Source organism: Myotis yumanensis, unplaced genomic scaffold (assembly GCF_028538775.1).
Source record: "Myotis yumanensis isolate MYYU_CA2020_CCGP unplaced genomic scaffold, mMyoYum1.0.hap1 SCAF_1, whole genome shotgun sequence".
NCBI classification, from domain to species: Eukaryota; Metazoa; Chordata; class Mammalia; order Chiroptera; family Vespertilionidae; genus Myotis; species Myotis yumanensis.
The window spans coordinates 162,709,244-162,731,688 of NW_027223752.1; positions in this window are offsets into that span (position 1 = coordinate 162,709,244).

Sequence of the window (22,445 nt, forward strand, 5' to 3'; positions counted from 1 at the left end):
CCTGCAAGGAAATAAAATTCAAATCACAGTCAGATACAACCACACACCTTCTAGGCAGCCATCTTGTGAGGGCATGATGGTTAATTTGCATATTACCTCTTAATTATATAGGATGCTTTTATTAGTTTTATTTGTAATAGCCAAACACTGCAAACATCCCAGATGTCCATTAACAGGCTTATAGCTAAACAAAATACAGTCTGTTCCTTCCATTGAAAACTACTCAGCAATAAAAAGCAACAACCTGATACATGCAACAATGTGGATGGATCACAAAGTAATCACACTGAGTGAAAGCAGACAGACAAAACATCATGGCAGCTCTGGTTCCAGGCTCTGAATCCATTCACATGGGATTCTAGGAAATGCAGTCTACTCTGCAATGACAGAGAGCAGATTAGTGGTTGCTGGGACAGGATTGCAGGGAAGGAGGGATGGCCCAGGGCCATAAAGAAACTTCATGGAGATAGAAATGTTTGGCATTTTGATTATGGTGAAGGTTTCACAGTGCATACATGTGACAAAATTCTTCAATTTGTGCAAATTAAATATGTGTAGTTTACTATAAATGAATTACATCTCTGTATAGTAGAAAAATTTAAATTTACATATAGTTTAACCCACCCACTGAAACAAATTGTGGTTTTAGTTTGTAGCTTTATTTTCAGATTTTTAACAAAGCACTGATCATGAAATTATCTCAAGAATGGGGTTATTCCTGAATGTCAAACATTCCTGGGGGTTACTTTTGGAATTCTTCTCTTTAATAGTGTGTAGGATTCTATCATAATAAGCTGCTGCTCAGAGAGGTTATGTGGTTTTCCCAAATTCCTATTCATTTCTGTAATTAAAATATCTGATTAGAAAAATGTTACTAGCAGGCTTTAAAAATAAATGAAAAGAGTTATAAGGCTCTAGCTGGTTTGACTCAGTGAATAGAGCATCAGCCTGGGGACTGAAGGGTCTTGGGTTCGATTCTGGTCAAGGGCACATGCCTGGGTTGTGGGCTCGATCCCCACTAGGGGGCGTGCAGGAGGCAGCCGATCAATGATTCTTTCTCATCATTGATGTTTCTCTCTCCCTCCGCCTTCCTCTCTGAAATCAATAAATATACATTTTTAAAAAAGAAATATAAGAATAGGTACATTTCAGTTTAAAAATGTTTGAGAAAATAGGAGCTAAATGCAGAAATCGAACAAGGAACTAATTGATTGCAATTTGATATTTTTCATTGTTCTCTCCACATTAAGAGCCTTCTTTAAGCCTGAAGACAATTTTCTTTTGTGAAATATTAGCTAAGTCAATGAAAATGAAAATGAATGAAATAAAGATTATTTTTAAAGTATAATAACATTTGACATGAATTGAAACATGAAAGATCTAAATTAATTTTCAGAACCCTTTTTTTTTTTTTCACAAAACCTTGGGAGGCAATAGATGTGAGGATTCCAAAGTCTTGACTGTCATGAATGCATATGTCAAATTGTACTGGGTTCCAAATATCTGTATATATAAAAGCCTAAGCAACTGGTGTGCTGGGGTCCAACCCCAGCAGGTCCAGGGGTCCCCAAAGGTGTGGATGGAGTCGGCGAAGAAGGAATGACATGGAGACAGCCTTCAGTTGATCAGCAGCCTAGTCAGGACCTCTAGCCAGGATCTCCAGCCAAAGTTCTGGTCGGGATCTCCAGCCAAGTTCTGGTTAGGATCTGATGTTTATTGTCTTGTTACATCTGTATTTATACCAGTTGATTTTAATCCTGTCAATTTCTATTGCAAAGGTTAGGGCATTTCTTATCTCCATTCCAGAGAGTAAAGATTATGTAGCTTAAACGTGATTGTTTGTAGTTAAAGTGATTAACTACCCGCCTGGCACTTAGTTAAGGGGTTGTATCCCCTCCCTAACCTCAGGGAAAAATCCCCACCTGGGGAAACAACCTTTCTTGGAGAGGTGACCTTGGTTAAAACACATGGCGCTAAGGAGAGCAAACATATTAAGAACAATATGCTATATATGCCAGGTCCCTTGAAACATATGCTGTGCAGATGTTTCTTTCCTGCAGCGACTGTGTCAAGCAGCAAGGATGGACCGGCTTCCGGCACTGGTGGACCAGTCGCTATGATGTGCACTGACCACCAGGGGGCAGGCATTCAACACAGGAACTGCCCCCTGGTGGTCAGTGAGCTACCACAGCGGGAGCGCTGCTCAGCTGACCAACAGGCACTAGACATGAGGCTCACAGCTGGCGAGTGCTGCTGTGGCAGCACAAACCTCTCCCACCTTTGTGGCAGCACAACTAAGCGGCGGAGGCAGCAGGCGCAGCAGGACCAGGATGAGTGGGAGCCGTGTAGTGCCCGGCTCGGGCTCAGGTTCCTCCCCAGCTGCCTGCCACATCGCACACTACTACATCCCTCGGGGGATGTCAGACTGCTGATTTGGGACCCATTCCCACAGATTGGGCCCAAACCAGCAGTCTGACATCCCCCGAGGGGTTCCGGATTGCAAGAAGGAGCAGGCCAGGCTGAGGGACCCCACCAGTGCACGAATCTGTGCACCAGGCCTCTAGTTTATATATAATATCCTCTGCAAGTCACATCTGATGTCTGGGGTCTTGGATCAGCATTAACTTCATTACTAGAAAAATTGACTGCTGAGCTACCAAAGAAAAATGATCAAGAGCCATACATAATATAAATTACCATGTTTTCCAACAAACTAACACACACACACACACACACACACACACAATAATACTAATAACTTCTTAAAATAAATGAGAAATTTTGAGATAGGTTAATTATAAGTTCATCAGTTATCTCCTACAAAATGATGCTGCATTAACAAGCTACCTCAAAATGAGGGGCTTAACATAAACTTTCCTTGAGCTCATGGCTTTGCAGATTTTCATTAGCCTCCGCAGAGCTGGTTTCTCAGAGTTCACTCACATGTCTGGCAATTGGCTCCTTCTGGGGTGGGGCGTTGGAGAGACTGGCCCTGTGCTCTTCATCCTCTATCAGGTTAGTGTGGGCATGTCACCTTGGTCATGGCAGAGTTGCAAGAGTTAGGCCCTCACTCGGACACCCTGTGGAACTGAGTGTTACAACACCAGTCCAGTCTCTGATAAGGCCACAGCCCGAGTTATAATCCTGTGAGACTCAAAGGCAAATGAGCAAGCCCACCACACCAGGGGAGGACGAGGACTAAGAGAGCTGGTAACCGGGGAAGTTGTCTTTAATTCACATCAGTGCCCAGGAGCATCACCTATGTCAAGACCCCTTTCCTTCTCTTGAGAAAAGAAGAGAACACATCATGTTTAGAGATTTTAAAATTCTTTCCCGCTGTTTTTTGTTGTTGTTGTTGTTGTTGTTGTTGTTGTTGTTGTTGTTTTGTGTGTGTTGTTGGTTTGTTTTTTTTGTTTTTCAGGGTTTTTTGACATTAGTGGATTAATTGCCTAAATTGATTAGGCCTTTTGCCATCACCTCTGCCACTCTTGCCTTTCGTGTTTGTCTTTACTCATTTCCTGTGAGTTTGCAAACACCACTCATTGTTGTCATATATAGATATACATATATATGCTTCCTTATCAGGCTAGAGAGAAGTAGTCTTGGATCTTTGAATTCTTCTGAACCCTCCTGAAGAGTCACGTTCAGGCATATCTGAGTGTCCCTTACACACTGTCACACATGAAACCATTCTATTTTACTTAAAATAAAAATTTAAGAAAATAATAGAGATGCATCCCTATGTTCGTAGCAGCACAATTCACCATAGCTAAGATTTGGAACCAGCCTAAGTGCTCATCAACAGATGAATGGATTAGAAAATTGTGGTATATCTACACAACGGAATACTACGCTGCTGTAAAAAAGAAGGAATTCTTACCATTCACAACAGCATGGATGGAACTGGAGAGCATTATGCTAAGTGAAATAAGCCAGTCAGAGAAAGATAAATATCACATGATCTCACTCATTTGTGGAATATGATGAACAACATAAACTGATGAACAAGGACAGATCCAGAGACGGAGAGGCATCGATCGGACCGTCGGGCCTCGGAGGGAAGGTGGGGAAGGGTGGGAATAAGGGGGAGAGATCAACCAAAGGACTTATATGCAAGCATGTAGGCCTAACCAATGGACACAGACAACAGGGGGCTGAGGGCATGATTGGGGGGACAGGGGGTAACGTGGGGATAAGGACACATATGTAACAACTTAATCAATAAAAAAAAAAGAAATAATAACAAAATGGTAACCCAAAAGAAAGTTATGGTTTGTTTATTATACTTTTCAATTTCCAGGAAGTGCCCCTTACCATTTAGATAGTCACCTTGGGGAGCAGAGCAGCCTTTTCTCTTTTTTCCAAAAGTTTCAGTCCTGATTTTGAGATCCTTATTAGCAGTGCAACAGTTTAACTCACCATTTCCCTGGAAACTAAAGACTGCAAGTGTATGGACTTTCAGGGGCCAGCCATGCTTCTACAAAATATTTAAGCTGGCCTGAGAGGCTTTCACTGCACACTTTTGCTGTACATTAAATAACATTGATTTTTAGCATAGAATTTGAGATACCATTACTTTTATAAATATGAAGATGTTTATTGAATCATTTGTCAGGATCTTTTTCAGCAAACATTTCATAAAAAAAAAACCTGACTTCAGGATTTGGTGACCTTTCAAATCTGAGTTTCTAACCCCCATTTTCCTGAAACCTTGGAAACGGGTGGCCAGGGGATGGCTAGTGCGCATGATTAGGGCTGGGTAGCAGGTTTAATAGCATTTATTAACCATAGCAACAGCGGTCTGCGCAGGAGCAATAGGGATGATTAATAACCTGCCTTCGGGCACAATGCTACTGATAATTGATCCCCAGTCATTACTGAGGAGGGGTGTTGAGTTTTGTATCATATAATATGCCTTTGGAAGGTCACAGTATTAAACTTTTACTATCTGTTTTTTGTGGTCTTAATATTAGTCATGTCATGTTTCCAAATAATTCCAGCTTTATTGGTTTTGACAGGAGTCCTTTCTCTGCCACATCCAAAGATGCAGACATAGATGCCAAAAAGTACTGTTTAGATTCATAAAGTCTAATTCTAAGACGATGGCTGGAACAGCATAGTTCAGGCTTTGGCTCTTCACTGTTATCCTATTTCACTGAAACCAGCCCTTTACAAAGATTAATGACACCTATATAACATTATCCTCGCTACTGCAGAATGTCCAGTCTAACTCAAATAAACCCTTCTCTTACCATTTATTGTATTAATTTTACCCTCCTTTTCTCCTTAATTACTTTTATAGGTTGTTTCCCTTGCTAATCTAATGAAGGGAGTCTTTTGGTTTAATAAAGCAGAGTCAATACAGTGAGAATTAGTTTGTGTTTAATCAATGTCTACTAAAAACATGCTAGATGCAATATTGCTATAAATTCTAGTGCAGTTTGTTTCAGCAGCCTTGTACTTCTTTTAAATTTTCCTTTTTCTATTTTTTATAACACAGTAGTTAAGAAAATATAGTAGAAATGAAATAAAGGTGGTGCCTCTGATCAGGGTCTGAGAGATCTCATTGTATCTTTCACAGAGATGCTATTGAGGATGTGGTTCATCATGTCAAATGTGCCCTCCTATATACACCCCTCCCTCAGGAAAAATCTATTTAGTCTAGGAACACAGTATTATAATTAACCTGAACACTAGCTTGTTTGCAACCTAACAGGCATTAGGTTAGGTTACAAGATCTTCCCAGGAGCTGAGAGGCAAATCTGTGGCTTAATGAAAGCAGTGGTTCTCCTGCCTTATCTATGGATTAAATTTGAAATTCTTAAGAGTATCACATTTTGAGGTCCCTATGTCAAGGAAATAATCAAATCAGACTTTAAAGGTAAAGGGGTTTGGAAATCAGTGTTTTCAACATACCTAAATCATTTTAATCTGCAACTGTAGGTGAGAAGCAGATAGCAACTAAGTATATTCATGATCAAGAATGCATTTTAGACACATATTTACTCCTACTTTTATTTTATCATCAATTTTAACATGTTATCTAGTATACACATTCTTACAAGCTGTCTTATGTAATTTTCATAATCAAATAAACAGTACAGCATGATTGATACAAACAGGGAAAATTATGCTCAAGAAAAATTTGGGTTTGAATCTTGAATTTGAAATACAGAATACAAAATCCTCTATGCTACCTTATCTGTTGATAAATTAATTTAGAAGATAAATAATTGCACAGTTATTTAAATTTTATTTCTTTTTGATACTGGATAATATTTATTAAAATCTAAATAATGAATCGCCTAATGAATATTATACTTATGAAATATAACAAAATGGTCCCTAACCAGTTTGGCTCAGTGGATAGAGCATCGGCCTGAAGACTGAAGGGTCCCAGGTTTGATTCTGGTCAAGGACATGTACCTTGGTTGTAAGCTCTATCCCTAGTAGGGGATGTGCAGGAGGAAGCTGATCGATGTTTCTCTCTCATCAATGTTTCTAACTCTCTATCCCTCTTCCTTCCTCTCTGAAATCAATAAAGATATATTTAAAAAATTAAATATAACAAAATGGAACAGATAGGGATAAAAAATATCTTGCACCTAATCCTATATAATAAAGAGGTAATATGCAAATTGACTGTTACACCCTCCCACAAGATGGCCACCACAAGATGGTCTACAAGGGAGGACAGTTGTGGGTGATCAGGCCAGCAGGGAAGGAAAGTTAGGGGTGACCAGGCCAGCAGGAGAGGTCAGTTGGGGTGACTGGGACCACAGGGGAGGGAAGTTGGGGGTGATCAGGCTGGCAGGGGAGGGAAGTTGGGGGGGACCAGGCCTACAGTGGAGGGCAGTTAGGGGTGACCAGGCTGGCAGGGAAGGGCAGTTAGGGGCAATCAGGCTGGCAGGAGAGGGCAGTTGGGGGGACCAGACCTGCAGTGGAGAGCAGTTAGGGGCGACCAGGCTGGCAGGGGATTGGTTACAGGGTGATCAGGCTCACAGGCAGAAGTGGTTAGGGGAAATAAGGCAGGCAGGTGAGCGTTTGGGAGCCAGCAGTCCCTAAACCGGCAGTCAGATATTCCCTGAGGTGTCCCAGATTGGAGAGGGTGAAGGCTGGGCTTAGGGACAACCCCCCCCCCCCCTGCACAAATTTCATGCACCAGGCCTCTAGCATATATATATATATATATATATATATATATAAAGGCAGCTACTTTAAGGGCCATAACGACCTAACAATGGATCGCTATGACACCCACTGTGGCCAGAAAACCAGCCCGATCAGGGGGTGGTGCCGGCAGGCAACCTCTTGGCACCTCCCCCCACCGGCCTGATCGGACTTTCCCACCCTAATCAAGAGTGAGGCCTGCTGGCTAAACATCCCCTCCCCCTCCCCCCCCCCCCCAGCCAGCGATGCCCCGATCAGCCTGCCACACCACTATAGGCCCACAGCCCCGCCCCCCTGCCAAACACCCCTGATTGCAGCCCCCACCCCAATAGGGGGCGAGGCTGGGTGGCCAACCTCCTGCAGCCCCTGCCCCTGGCCCCCCCACCCCGATTGCCACCCCACCTCAATAGGAGGCAGGACTAACCAGCCAACCTCCTGAAGCCCCTCCCCCAGCCGGCCATGCCCCCGATGGGCCCCCACCTGATTGGCCCACAGCCCCTTCCCCTGGCCAGCCCCACCCCTGCTTGCCTCCCTCACACCCCAATAGGGGATGGGGATGGCTGGACAATCTCCTGCAACTCCTCCCCCCACCTGGCCCCACCCCAGATCAGCCCCCTCACTCCAATCAGGGGCAGGGCCATCTGGCCAACCACCCATGGCCCCTCTCCCAGGCTGCTGGCCCCTAATCAACACCCTGCACTCACCCCATTTGGGGGTAGGCCCAGCCCGCCCATCACCCACAGCCCCTGTCCATGGCCTGCCCTGCTCCCAATCGGCCCCCCAACCCCAATTGGGGGTGGGGCACACCGGCCAATCACCCACAGCCGCTTCCCCCAGACATCCCAGCCCTGATCGAGTACCCTGATTGGCCCCAATCCAAGTGGGCTGGCCGGCCAATGTCCTACCATCTCTTCCTCCTTACAGACCCAGCCCTAATCTGCCCTGATTGGGGTTGGTCCAGCCAGACCCCACCCATGCATGAATTCGTGCACTGGGTCTCTAGTCCTATATAATAAAAGACCAGTGACCATAAGCATGTAACGACCAGAAGGACCAATCGAACAGTCACTATGAGGTGCATTGACCACCTCTCGGTCCCTCCCTATAGCCTGCAGGCTCTGACTGCTAGACGACCAACAGGGAACCATGGGGAACTGGGGTGGATGGCTTCAGGGCAGGACTGGGGACTGGCTAGTGGGCAGAAGGCAGACCTCTTGGTCCCTCCCCACAGCCTGCAGGCTCCAATAGATCTCCAGATGGCGAAGTGAAACTGGGGTGGGTGTCAACAGCGGGGTGGAACTAGGGACTGTTGAGTGGGTGGAATGGCCAACCTCTTGTTCTCTCCCCCTGTCCCGCAGGCTCCTTAGATCGCCTGATGGTGAACAGGGAACTGGGGTGGGTGTCGGTGAGGGGGGGGCAAAATGGGACTGGCGAACTGGCCAAAGATGGCCCTGATGGCAGGCTAGGCCTAGGAACCCTACCTGCGCACAATTTCATGCTCTGGAACGCTAATAATTAATACAAATTAAGCAATAGAGCCCAGGAAAAATGATGTAAATTATTTATTCTACCCCTATAATACTATTTTTGTATTATATAAAGCCAGTAATGTACTTACTTTATTTCCAAATAGAAATGATAAATCAATAATACTGCAACCAACAGAATATAAAATTCACGGGGGCAGAATTTTGGTCTAACTTTTACTAAAATATCCCCAAAAATCTAGAAGAGTGCTTGACAAAGTAGGTGCTTAATAAACATTCGTAAAATGTATAAATGCATATGATCCCTCCATGAGCATATACAATAAGTGACTCTTGTTTATTAGCCATCTATTCATAGATATATGTATATAAATATTTATATTTAGATATAACACAAATATTTATATTGAGATATGCATAAAATATTAAAATCTGCCGAAACCGGTTTGGCTCAGTGGATAGAGCGTCGGCCTGCGGACTGAAAGGTCCCAGGTTCGGTTCCGGTCGGGGGCATGTACCTTGGTTGCGGGCACATCCCCAATAGGAGATGTGCAGGAGGCAGCTGATCCATGTTTCTCTCTCATCGATGTTTCTAACTCTCTATCTCTCTCTTCTTCTCTGTAAAAAATCAATAAAATATATTTAAAAAAAATATATATTAAAATCTAAAATATCCTATATAATAAAAGCCTAATATGCTGTGTCCAGTTGACTGGCCGGCTGTTTAACCAATCAAAACATAATATGCTAATGATATACTAAGGTCACTCAACCACTCGCTATGACACCGATCAGTAGGTTAGCTTGCTGCTAGGGTCTGGCTTATTGGGACTGAGTGAGATGGGCCGGACATGCCCTGGAGCCCTTCTGCAGTCCTACCTCCACAACAGCGTGGGGAGTGGGCTCAGGAAGCGGGCCTAAGCCATTAGTCAGACATCCCCCAAGGGCTCCCAGACCGCAAGAGGGTGCAGGCCAGGCTGAGGGAAGCCCCCCCCCAAGTGTACCAATTTTGTGCACCAGGCCTCTAGTATAAATAAAAAGTAAAATGTGTAAAATCTAAGCATGCACATATTTAGGCTTAGATGTAATTTTTATGTAAACGTTAAGTGCCCAAATGTATATGTACACATAGAATGAAAGCAATATTTATCCAAATTAGAAAGAAATATGTTTAAAGGTAATTAATTATACAACATGGAGAAAAAGGGGAAAATGTGTTTTCATCTTTTTATCTGTTTCAATGTTACTATTCTGCTTTCAAATAATGGAAAAACAATCTGTATGACAGAGGAAGAATTATGCTGCATAACTTATAAAGTTACCATGAAACAGAACTAGTCAAGGCAAAATAGTTGAATGATATCCATCATTCATCAATTGTTTTTTAAAACCAATATTTGCCTGAAAGGAGGTAGAGAATTATGAGATTCTATTTCAGACTAAAAGCCTATTTTCTATTCAACTGCCACTCCATAGAGTGGTTTTGTGTCAATAAAGCAGAAAACACTGGCATTTGGTCACATTTCACTCCTCAATGGGCCTGGATGCCACGCATTCTTTACTCTGTACTTGGGAGGGTTCCAACAGGATGATTTAGGCCAAGTTTCGCATCAAATGAAAGTCTGCATTTGCTTACCTCAACTGCTCAGGGTGTTTTAAAGAACAGGTTTCCAAAACAGAAAAAGAAAAGAAACAAGAAAAACAGAAATAATTTTATTTTTCAGTTTTTAATTAATGGTTCCTTTATGGAAAAAAAATTGATATTTAACTTGTATATGTGATGGAGATGCCCAGTCGTGACATCTAAGACCAGGAAACCTCACTTCTTGGGTTTGTTATCAACCCAAACACATCAGCCTCACCACACTTTGTCAGTCACCTGAGAATCTCATGCATGGCCTCAGGGAATCTTTAATTCACATGAAAGCCTGTAATAAATAGTGAAGTCTATGGTTGGGATAAAGTGCTAACTCTCCTTTTTGTCCCAAATAGAGACCTAACAAAACTCACTTTCATCCCAGTCAAATGGAATGAGTCAGTCTATAGACCTGGCACTTCAGAGACCCTCCACAGCCCACATGAGAAAAACAGAGACCAGACATGGGGATTACTGGCCAATAATTGTACAACTAATTATAAATTCTGCCATTTTCCTTCACCAATACCTAGGGCTCTTAAGCCATCCCATGCACTGAGGCCTCGGTTGCGGTGACTAAGACTGTCTTTTATGTAGAATGTGAGGCTCTGAGTTTATCTCCTCACTCTAGACCAACTAAAGCATTTTGTTGTTGTATTCATGCAGTGAAATAAAAAAGCCAATCTAGCCATACATTGAGAGAAATCAAACTATAATTGGAAGTTATATTTCCACAAAAGATTTCTCCCCAATACAAACCAGGGTAACACCATATATTCAATTGATACACAGAAGTATTTTAGTGACGTCAGGAACCTTAAATTAGGTCTGTTTTCCAGCACATTATCTGTTTAGTTTTTTTGACTAGTGGTATAGATGTTCAGATATAAAAAATAATTTACATAGGTCCTAAATTTATTTCTGATGGAGCCAGGAATAGAACACAGATCATTAAATAATTAGTTCACTGTCTCTTTCCATGAGAACATGCTGCAATACTAAAAAATAAACAAGCAAAACATTATTTTGCCCTGGCTGGTATGGCTCAGTTGGTTGGGCATCGTACTATGCACTGAAAAGTTGTCAATTCAATTCTCAGTCTGGGCACATGCCCGGGTTGCAGGCTCAATCCCTGGTGGAGGATGTGCAGGAGACAAGTGATCGATATTCCACTCTCACATATCAATGTTTCTCTCTCCCTCTCCTTTCCTCTCTCTAAAAAAAAAAAAAAAAAAAAATCAATAAAAATATTTTTTAAAGCATTAATTTCATTCAAGAATAAACCTGACATTTTAATTTAATTTACACCATTTTTATTTTGTGTAATATCTCTAAAAAAGCTTTTGATAGACTTGGAAGAAATTACAAATACATCTTCGGTACATGGACTATATTTTAAAATCTTTACAGATGAGGCATTAACATAGTAAAAAAGAAACAAGGATGTACAGCTGTTGAAATACATCTTAGCCCTCCTAAGTTAACATCACTCACCTAAAGAAGGTTATAAAAAGAATATTTCCAGGCAGTAGTGTTTTTCTAATGATCAGAATTTAAAATGCCAACTATTAAAGATAGAATTTGAAATGCCAAGATCAACCATCCCTTTAAAGAAAAACTGGAAAATACACTAAAATTTGGAACAATTACCAGTCTTAGTTCTTTAAGCAACATTTATTGATGCTTTATAAAAACAGATAAAAGGTAGTCAATAATGTACACATAATACATTTGGCACATTTATTAACGTACAGCATTTCTAAATCAGATAGGTTGACCAGAATAAGACACTGCAGTAAGTAATTCAGTGAGGGCGTAAACAGGCTGTGAAAATGGCATGCCATACGTATCAATTTTTAAAAATCAAGAACTTAACAGTGTTTCCCAACTGCATTTAGGCACTTGTGTCATGAAGCAGTGATGGCAATTTTTTTGTTACAACTAGGGAGAAATTGCTTCTGAAATCTTTCATAAGCAAAGTCTGATAGCCTTTGAAAGACATCTTTTTAGTGGCATCGCTCACAAAACCTGCCCAGTAAAGCCCCGAGAGCCTTCATTTATACTGACAAACAATGGGAAGAATCTGGAACAGACAGTATATTGGGAAGAACAATGAGAGTCAACTAGTTATAATGGGAAGGACATGTTGATATGACATACTGGTAATTAAGACAGTTGTTGAATGAACTATTTACTGGATATTCTGTTTAACTTTAAATTTAAAATGAAAATATAGGATCTGGGTGGAAGAGAGGAAGGGGGACAATAAAGGATATCTGTAATACTGTCAATAATAAATACTAGTAAATACATAAATAAATATATAAATAATTATACTACACCAATAATTTATAGATATAATCCACCAAACACAAATAAAATGACATTTTTAAAAAGTATATTTGAGTATAGTTTGTCAGATACCATCCAATTTGAACTGCATAGTTTTGCTTTTGCTGTATACCTAGCAACCCATAGCTAGATCTACCAATAGGTCATCCATGGATTGACTTCAGAGTCAAATCTGGCATAACTGCAGCCTCATTGCACAATTTTCTGGAGGTTTGAACTAAGTCATCTTATCAGCAAGAATAAGGACCACCCTGGCCAGTGTGGTTCAATCGGTTGGGCATTGTCCTATGCACCAAAAGCTTGCCTGTTCTATTTTCAGTTGGGCCACATATCCAGGTTTTGGTCTTGATCTGCTGGTAGGGGGTGCAGGAGGCAGCCAATCGATGTTTTGCTTTCACATGGATGTTTCTCTCACTCTCCATCTTCCTTCCTCTCTAGAAAGGTAATAAAACTATCCTATATAATAGAAGCCTAATATACTAAGTGTCTGGTCATCTGGTGACTGATCCACTGTTCAACAAATCAAAGGGTAATATGCTAATGATATGCTAAGGCTCTTCAACTGCTTGCAATGGCGTGCACTGACCACCAGGGGGCAGACGCTCCAACCGGTAGCTTAGCTTGCTGCTGGGGTCTGGCCAATCTGGACTGAGCAAGATGGGCCCAACATGCCCTGGAGCCCTCCCATAGTCCCTCCCTAATCCAATCATGCACTGGCAGGGTCCCTCAGACTGGCTTGCTCCCTCCTGCAATCTGGGACCCCTCAGGGGATGTCAGAGATCCGATTTCAGCTGGATCCTGCAGGCCACTCCTGAGGGTGCCAGATACAGGGCTCATAGCTGGTGAGTGCTGCTGCAGTGTCAGGAGCCTCTCCAGATCGGGATTGATTGGGCGAGAGCCAGCATCAGGCAAAGTGGGACTGGGATGAGCAGCAGCGGCAGGTAGGAACTGCAGGGTTTTGGCCCAATCCCCGCAGGCCACCCCGAGGGGATTTGTGCACTGGGCCTCTAGTATAATATAAAATAAAAAGATCAAGGGCCTAATGAACAAATAGAAATTCTGAATATCAATGGAGGTCCTGAGTCAAGAACCTCCAAAGCCCTACCTGGGGTCAGAGCTCTCTTTAGACCAGTGTTTTGCCCTCAGTAACCCTGTGTTAATGTGTCCTGTTACCCAGCCTCGTGTTAGATCTGCCCCTCAGACTAGGCCTGTGCTCCAAACTCTAGAACACCATCATATCAATTTAGTTCTAAGTATTTTTATTTCTCAAAGAGCTAAATTTACTTCCCTATCCTTCCTGGTACCAGATTGAATAAACTGCTCTCCCATAAACACAGATCAACTTTGACCATCACTTGAAATTTATTTGCATTGTATGTTATTAGATAAACTTTCTTGTAATTATACTTGCCTGAATAATTTACCTGTAATTTCTAGGATCTGGCTTCCTAGAGGGATAATTTTTCTCAAATTATAGTGTGCATCAGAATGACAGGGTGGGGTCGATGGTTAAAAATGCATACTTCTGGAAATTGTATAGCATATTCTGATGAGTAGGTCAATATGTAGCTACAATTTTAACAAACATTCCAGGTGTTTCTAATGCATGTACCTCCATTATTAAATCTGACACTAGGGAATTATGTGCTCTCCACACAGAGTTCATATGCCTTATCTGAGAGTGTATTTTGATACCATATTTGAATATGCCGATTTTTAGAAATGGAACTCATTGTTTAAAAGAGACACTTGCAGGGGTCCTCAAACTTTTTAAACAGGGGGCCAGTTCACTGTCCCTCAGACCGTTGGAGGGCCGGACTATAGTTTAAAAAAAAAACTATGAACAAATTCCTATGCACACAGCAGCGGCAAAAACACCCGGCAGGCCAGATAAATGTTTTCCGCGGGCCGCATGTGGCCTGCGGGCCGTAGTTTGAGGACCCCTGCTTTAGGGTCTCCTTGAGGAAAGACTCTGACATGCCAGAGCAAGTATACACAGTAATGATTCTTCTAGCACTTCAAAGGAACACGCCGGCATGTACATGGGTAACCATACACCGGGGATAGCCAGACATACTGGGAACCATTGCAGAGAGCCCAAATTGGCCGAATACCTGAGGACCTGAAACACTATCATGGACCCCTCATAGAGTTGGGATATCTCCTACGAGGTCCAGTGAGTCCATGGAACCATACAATAGTCATTCTTACCTATCTTCAAGTAAGAACTAGAATCAACATACTTGACATCTTAACATTGAATCTTCCTATCCATGAACATGGTATAAATTTCATTTTACATAGCTCTTCATCTCTTCACAGTGTCATAGTTTCCAGTGTAGAGATCATATATATACTTTTTGTTAAATTTACCCTAAGTACTTTATAATTGTTATACTACTATAAATGGCATTCTTAAAAATCCCTTTATATCTGCATTTATTTTTCCAAGTCTTTGCTACGATAGTATAGAAATACAATTGTTTATATTTTTTTACCAGACCCACTACCATGCCACCACACTATTTTCATTTATTAGTTCTGATAGTTGTTTGATAGTTATTTTATAAGGATTTAAAATATAAATGATAATGGCCACTGAAAATAAGACAATTTTACCACTTTATTTTTGATTGCCATGATGGTTTCTCTTTATCTTGCTTCATTGGATTGCTTTCCAGGTCCTCCAAAATAATGCTGCAAGCGCTCATCTTAGCTTTGTGTCTGATTTTAAGTAAGATGTAAGCCGAACATTTTTAGTAGGTACTGCTTATCAGTTGAGAATAAGCCCTTCTTCCTAGTTTGCTGGGAATGTGTATGATGAATATTTGTTGAATTTTGGCAAATGATTTTTCTGCACTCCTAAGATTATGATATGAATCTTCTCTATTGTCAAAGTAATGAATGTCAAATCCCTTTACAGTCCTGAGATAAAAGTCATTTGGTCAGGATGTGTTTCATTTTTACATATTGTTGGATTTGATTTGCCAGGGTTTTGTTGGGATTCTATTATATATCTTCATGATGGATATTAGTCTGTAATTTTTTTAGCATCTTTTTCAGGGTTTGATAGTACTAGCCTCCATAAAATGAGTAGGACCTGTTATCTATTCTTTTATTACCTTAAAGAGCTTGAGTAGGATTCGTATTATTTCTTTTTTAAAAATATTTGATAAAATTCACCAGTGAAACCATTTGAACATAAACTTTTCTTTGTGGGAATATTTTTATTTAAGAATTTAATTTTTCTATAAACATGATGCTATTAAATACAATTGCCTCCAATGCCCAGCCGCACTAATTTCAACCACTTCAGCACCCTGAATTATGATTTATGCTATGTCTCCTAGGGCTCCATTCCTTTGAACATCCCAGTTTCAAAGACACTGTCTTTGAAAGGCCTCTCACCATCATTTGAGATTACGTTAAGTGGCCTGGTGGTTTTTGAGGTAGATTGGTAAGAAAAATTATTTGGCAGCTATATGAGGAAATTGAGACAGGTAACTTAACAAACTAGCAGAACATTTACAATCAGATACAGGAGGTCACCAGGGTGGAAATCCCTGGGTGCCTAGCAACAGCAAAACTGGGGCTGGACCTCACCCCCAGGGTGGCCTTTCCTTCCCTGGCATACGCTGGCCATGCAGTTTAGGTACCCCGCCCCCCCCCCTTTGACCTTTCCTCTCTAGAGATCTAGGCCTAAGTTGTATTTCAACTCCAGGCCTAGACAAGCAGTAAAATCAGATAGGCAATGCCAGGACCAGCTGTGATGACTAATGACCCCCTAACTTTGTGCCAACCAATCAGTGGAGACCATGACCCTGAAAAATACAGTGGAAAAGCTGATGAGTATTCCATTGAGATCCTTCCCTAAGACCCCTCCCTAAACTTCCAGCCTTTAAAACCCTCAAGACAAAGAACCCAGTGCAAGCTCTGCTTCCCAGGTGCAACCCAGTGCCTCTGCCTTTCCCACTTTCTTCCCCCACAGGCATGCCTCTTCTAAACACTAAGGGACCCCATGAGATTTTCAAGCAGGGGAACAATGGGCAGTGGCAGCTCATCCGGCTAAACCCCTGAACTTGTCTCTAAGGCCTACTTTTCTCTGACTTCCCAGTGAGCAAAAGCAAACCCACCTAGGCTCACTTCTTTCCTAGAACATTTCTAGAGAGCCAAAGCAGGCCTGCCGAGGCTCTCTCTGATGCTTACTTTATCCCAAGCCCTTCCTTGTTTCACTGTCCCAGCTTTAATAAACATTCTCTCAAAATTACCTCGACTCATATTTTGAAATCTTTCCTGCATGACGTCAAGAACCCCACACACTATAGTCTGGCTTTAGCAGACGTGCTCCAGGTCTGTTCCTCTTTCCAATAACAGTGTTACATCCAATGGAAATAAATTGACTATTTTCTTCTCTACTGCCTCATAGAAAAAATCCTTAAAAGACTGCCTCATTCACCACTGCATGTGAGAATTTAGCTTTGAGTATAGTACATAGTCATCAAACATTTATAGGCATAAAGAGAGGCAGAGAAACAGAGAAGATAGCAAAGGTAAGATAGGAAGGAGGAAGAGAAAGAGAGAGAGAGAGAGAGAAAAAGAGAGAGAGAGAGAGAGAGAGACTGGGTTGGGAGACAGGGAAAAGAAACAGAGAAGGTAACATAAGGAGAGAGAGTGAGAAAGGTTGGTTGGGAGGCAGGGAAAAGAGAGAGAATTTTGATGGTGAGGATGCAAAAAAAAATGTACCGATATGATGAAAATATTAAAACATATCTCATAGAATATATGAGACATTAGTAAAAATATAATCTTTCTAAAAGTTATTATTTTAAGTGCTGGGGAAATCTGCATAAACTCTATCAGTCTTAGTTTTGTCCTCTGTAAAATACATTGATTGGGATTTAATAAAATATTGTGGTAAACATTTTTTTGTTACAACTTATTTGCATATTTTTTTCTATAGTTTTTTTTCCAGATCAAATTAATTTGTTTGAATGGTATAAACTTGCGAATATTTGATCACTATTGACCTACTAAAAGAGAAACTTAATTTGGTTCAATTTACTATATTAATTCCATGATTTTAATGTGGTAAATCTCTTCCTTCCTTCACAACATAAAGTAATTTTATGGAGAATTTTTTCTTTCATCTCAGCTGGAATAAAATTGTGATAGAACATATACTGGCTTGTAATCTTGTGCATGTTACACTATAAAGGTTAGTTTCTTTGTCTATAAAACATGAACAGAAAGAGTAACTGCTTTATGAATTGTTTTGAGAATGTGAAGTGCCTTACAGATACCAATACACTCACAGTAAATGTTAACTGTTAGTAACATTATCACTATTATTATAAAATGATTTTGTACTTTAAAATATCCTCAGTATAAATACGGTTAAAATGGGTTGTGTGATTGTCTTTCAAGGACAAATATTTTTTTAAATAAAAGAATCTTTAAGTTGTAATCTCAATTGCATATGGACTCTCTCAACTATTTCCTGGCCTTTAGTATATGTAATTTGTCCCTGGATTAATTCTCACAGAATGTGCAAAGGTTAATATGAAATGCACACAATGCAGTGTGTCAATATTCTTCCTTTATTTAACTCCCATATAAGTCAATGAGGGAAATGTAAACACTAGAATAGAAAACTGAACAAAGTATGAACAAATGATACATATAAAAAAGCAAATGACAAGTAAAATCTACAAATATTCTATTGTTTTAGCAATAACAGATGCAAATTAAAACAGCAGTAAAACATGATTTTCACTGCCAAACCAACGTGACTAAAAGAGTAATACCTCACGTTAGTAAGAATGCAGGAAAGTGGACAGCTATAGACTGATGACAAAGCTGCAAATTATTATTATTATTTTTAATGAATGGCAGTCATCAATATATATATATTGAAGCAATAAATATTCAAACCTTTTGACCCAGAAATACCATTAGGAATATATCCTAAGGCAATAAGAAATAACTATGATTTATATCAAAAGAAGTTTATCACCACATGTTCCAATATGAGTAAAAAATAAATAATAACCTTAATGTCTAACAGTAGAAAACTGGTCATATAAAGTATGATAAAGTCAGGAAATTGGGAATTTAGAGGACTATGTGATATTGTTAACAAGGACAGATGTTTAAGTACTAATATAATGTAGGATAGGGTCCTAGTTTTGAAGTTTGAACCTAGGTGTTTATTAATGCTGTCTTTGGGTATTGAAATTACAGGATGTCTTTCTCTTCCTCGTGGTTTTAAGCATTTCATCACAAACACACATTATTTTGATAACTGCACATTTATTTTGAGAAAATGGTTACTACAGTAATTCTAGAGGCTTTTGAATTCTTTTTCAAGCCTAACAATTATTTTAATACAAAATCTTGTTGAAATTTCTATAGCACTTGTCTTACATTAAATGCTTATTAGGAAAGATCTTTTAGGGAGACCAACATCTCCAGCTTTCATCTAACTGGAGAAGAGCAATCAGTTCCCCGGCAGCACCGAGCAATATATAGAACAGGAAAGTGCTTTGCTAGCCCACGGGAGGGGCTATCAGCTTCCATATAATTAATTAGACAATGGTCTCTACTAGAGAGACATAAACGGATGCAGAGGGAAACGTGGCAAGTGCACAAATGACCTTCTGCTGCAAAACTGGATGTGAGTTTGTTTAAGGTAACTGTTTCATTCTACAAAAGCTCTAATAGTGCCCATAAAATTAATCTCCTGGCATTGAGTATTTGTTAAGGATAAAGACCTGTGTCTCTGGCATGTTCATAGTCTGCACCATTTTGCTTTAATACTGAGTTTTATGGTATATCACTAATAACTCAGAATAAGAGATTGATAATAAATAATAAATGTAATTCTGGACTATATTATTCTTCTGAGATACAGTTTGAATACTTTATATACATATTTATATACTAGAGGCCCAGTGCATGAAATGTATGCATGGGGGGGGGGGGGCAGGGTGTCCCTCAGCCCAGCCTGCACCCTCACAATCCAGGACTGCTGGCTCCCAACCACTCGCCTGCCTGCCTGCCTGCCTGATTGCCCCTAATGGCTTCTGCCTACCAGCCTAATCACTGCCTAACCACTCCCCTGCCAGCTTGATTGATGCCTAACTGCTCCCCTGCTGGCCTGATTGCCCCCAACTGCCCTCCCCTGCTGGCCCAATCACCCCCAACTGCCCAGCCCTGCTGGCCCGATCATCCCCAACTGCCTTCCCCTGCCAGCACAGTTGCCCCTAACTTCCCTCCCCTGCTGGCATGGTCACCCCCAAGTGACCTCCCCTGCCAGCCTGGTCACCCCTAACTGCCCTCCCCTGCCAGCCTGGTTGCTCCTAACTGCCCTCTCCTGCTGGCCATCTTGTGGTGGCCATCTTGTGACCACATGGGGGGAACCATCTTGTGCGAGGGCATGATGGTCAATTTTCATATTGCCTCTTTATTATATAGGATATTTTATATATATATATATATAAATTACTTATTCTAAAAATATTCAGACCTTCTAAAAAAGTCTACCTTCATATACTCAGATAGTCCTTTTTTTGCAAATAATAGGTGTTAAAACACATAAGTTTTTAATTTCCTTATGTGAAAATCAGGATTATTGTATTTACATTATAGAGCAGTTGTAAGCATTAAATATATTAGATATATAAACATATATATAACTGTTATTCTAATTTCTCTCAACCAATTTCACAAGAATTACCAACTCTTTGATGTCATTGAGTTGGCATTTTATAATATTAAATTGTACTTTTTAATCTTTAAAATTGGCCAATGAAACATAGTAGAACTTGCATGAAATATTATTCTCATGCAGAATTTGAATCTAGACTCAAGCATGCTGGAAGAAGAATGGATTTTTCATAAGGTAAAGATGGATGGCTTCATATTTTTATGAAGGCTAGGAGTCTCTCTCTCTCTCTCTTTCTCTCTCACATACACACACACACATACTTTCTCTCTCTCCCTTACAGTGGGCAGTAATACTCATTCCCCACCCTAAGATATGATGTCTATATACATCCTCTTGTTTTCAGCATGAAGTAGTATATTGGCATACACTGTGATTTGTACAGTATGAATCTCATTGGAATAAACCTTTGTCTGAAATTATTTGAATGTAGTTACTGGAGATTGAAATATCACATAAATTGATTATTCTGTGTTTAGATTTTGGTCTCAGACTTGAATGCCTAAGAACAAAGGGACCATTTATAAAGTTTTATTTTATATCATTTCTAGTTTTATTATGTGTAAGTGATCATGCAAATTTTTTAAAAATTCTATCAACCAGAAACCACTTATTAAACATCTATTGCAGAAGTTTTCAAACTTTGGCAAGTATTATATTTATATGGGAATTTATTCAAAATACAAGAACCAATTTTCTATTATTCTATGGTTATGGCAGTTGCTATAGGACATAGTTTAGGACATTATCTGCTGTACCATCCCTGCTATAATTTTCAAACAATGTATTTTAAAATCAAATGCCAATAAGTTTTATTTTCCTTTTTGAATGGGTAATTTCTCCCTCTATAGGTTGTGATCTATCAGATCACATGCAAAAAAAGAAAATGATCAATACCATGCCAGTCACTTGCAATCTAGATAAAGAACTGTCCTAGAGTGCCAGGAATTGAAAACAGGATCCTGAATTCATTTCTCTGGGACAGTGGTTTGGGCAAATTAATGGAAGCACAGGACTTGAATCATTTGTGATAATTTCATTAGCCCAAGCATGCTGGGATATAGGAGGTGGGGGAAAGAGGAGGGCTGAGGACCAGTGCACATATTTTGAGTCTCAATCTTTATTAGCACAAATGATGCAAGTCCCCTGTAGAATCGTATCCATAGATCATATTGCAATACATTTGAATGAGGCCATCTATTTTTAAAAAGTCATAGTTCTACCTAAATAAAAAAAATTCAAAGTACTATTTAATACAAAGCATGAAATATAATAATTGCTTTAAGAAATTTATGATATATTTTTTAAATTATTACTTTTGCAGCCTACCAGAATCCTCTGATTCATGAGGCAATTGCAAAGGCAGAAAAGAAAGGTGCTCTTGTTTCTAGTTGCAGTGAATGGTATTATATCTAACAATTAAATAGTAGAACCAAATGTCATAATAAAAAGAAATGGCTATTATATTTTACCACAGAGCCATTTGCAGGTAGGTAAGGATTACATCTTTAAAACTGCTGTGTCTTCATGCACTGGCTTACACATGATAAATGTAACTTTTGTTGCTTGAATAGAAGATTCCTATTTTAGTTGAGTTGTTGCTGTTTTGACTAAGAAGCATTTTTTCTAAGTATATAGTTATAAAATAATAACTTGTTAATGATATGTTTTAGAGTGAAGTAGATTTTATTCAAGTGGCATGCCATATTTCTCATAACATGTAGAGTATTATAGTGAATTTTAGTTTGTTGTAAAACATTACATCCAACTCAGTACACTAGTTTTTATCCTACCATATAAATAACCTCATAAAATTTCTTTGGTAATTCAGGCTAAGTAATTTACATAGCATTCTTTTAATCCTCATCAGTCTTTGTAATTTCTTCCTAAAATCTAAAACTAGATGGCCCACACTCCATTTCGTTAAAACAAGATATAATACAAATTCTGGAAACTAAGTCTTTTTACCCCTCTACATCTATCGCCTTATAGAAGAAGTGTGTGTGTGTGTGTGTTTCAGAGACAGAGGTTGAAAGAGAATAGATTTGCTTCAGAAGTCTTTTAACTTGAAAAATTA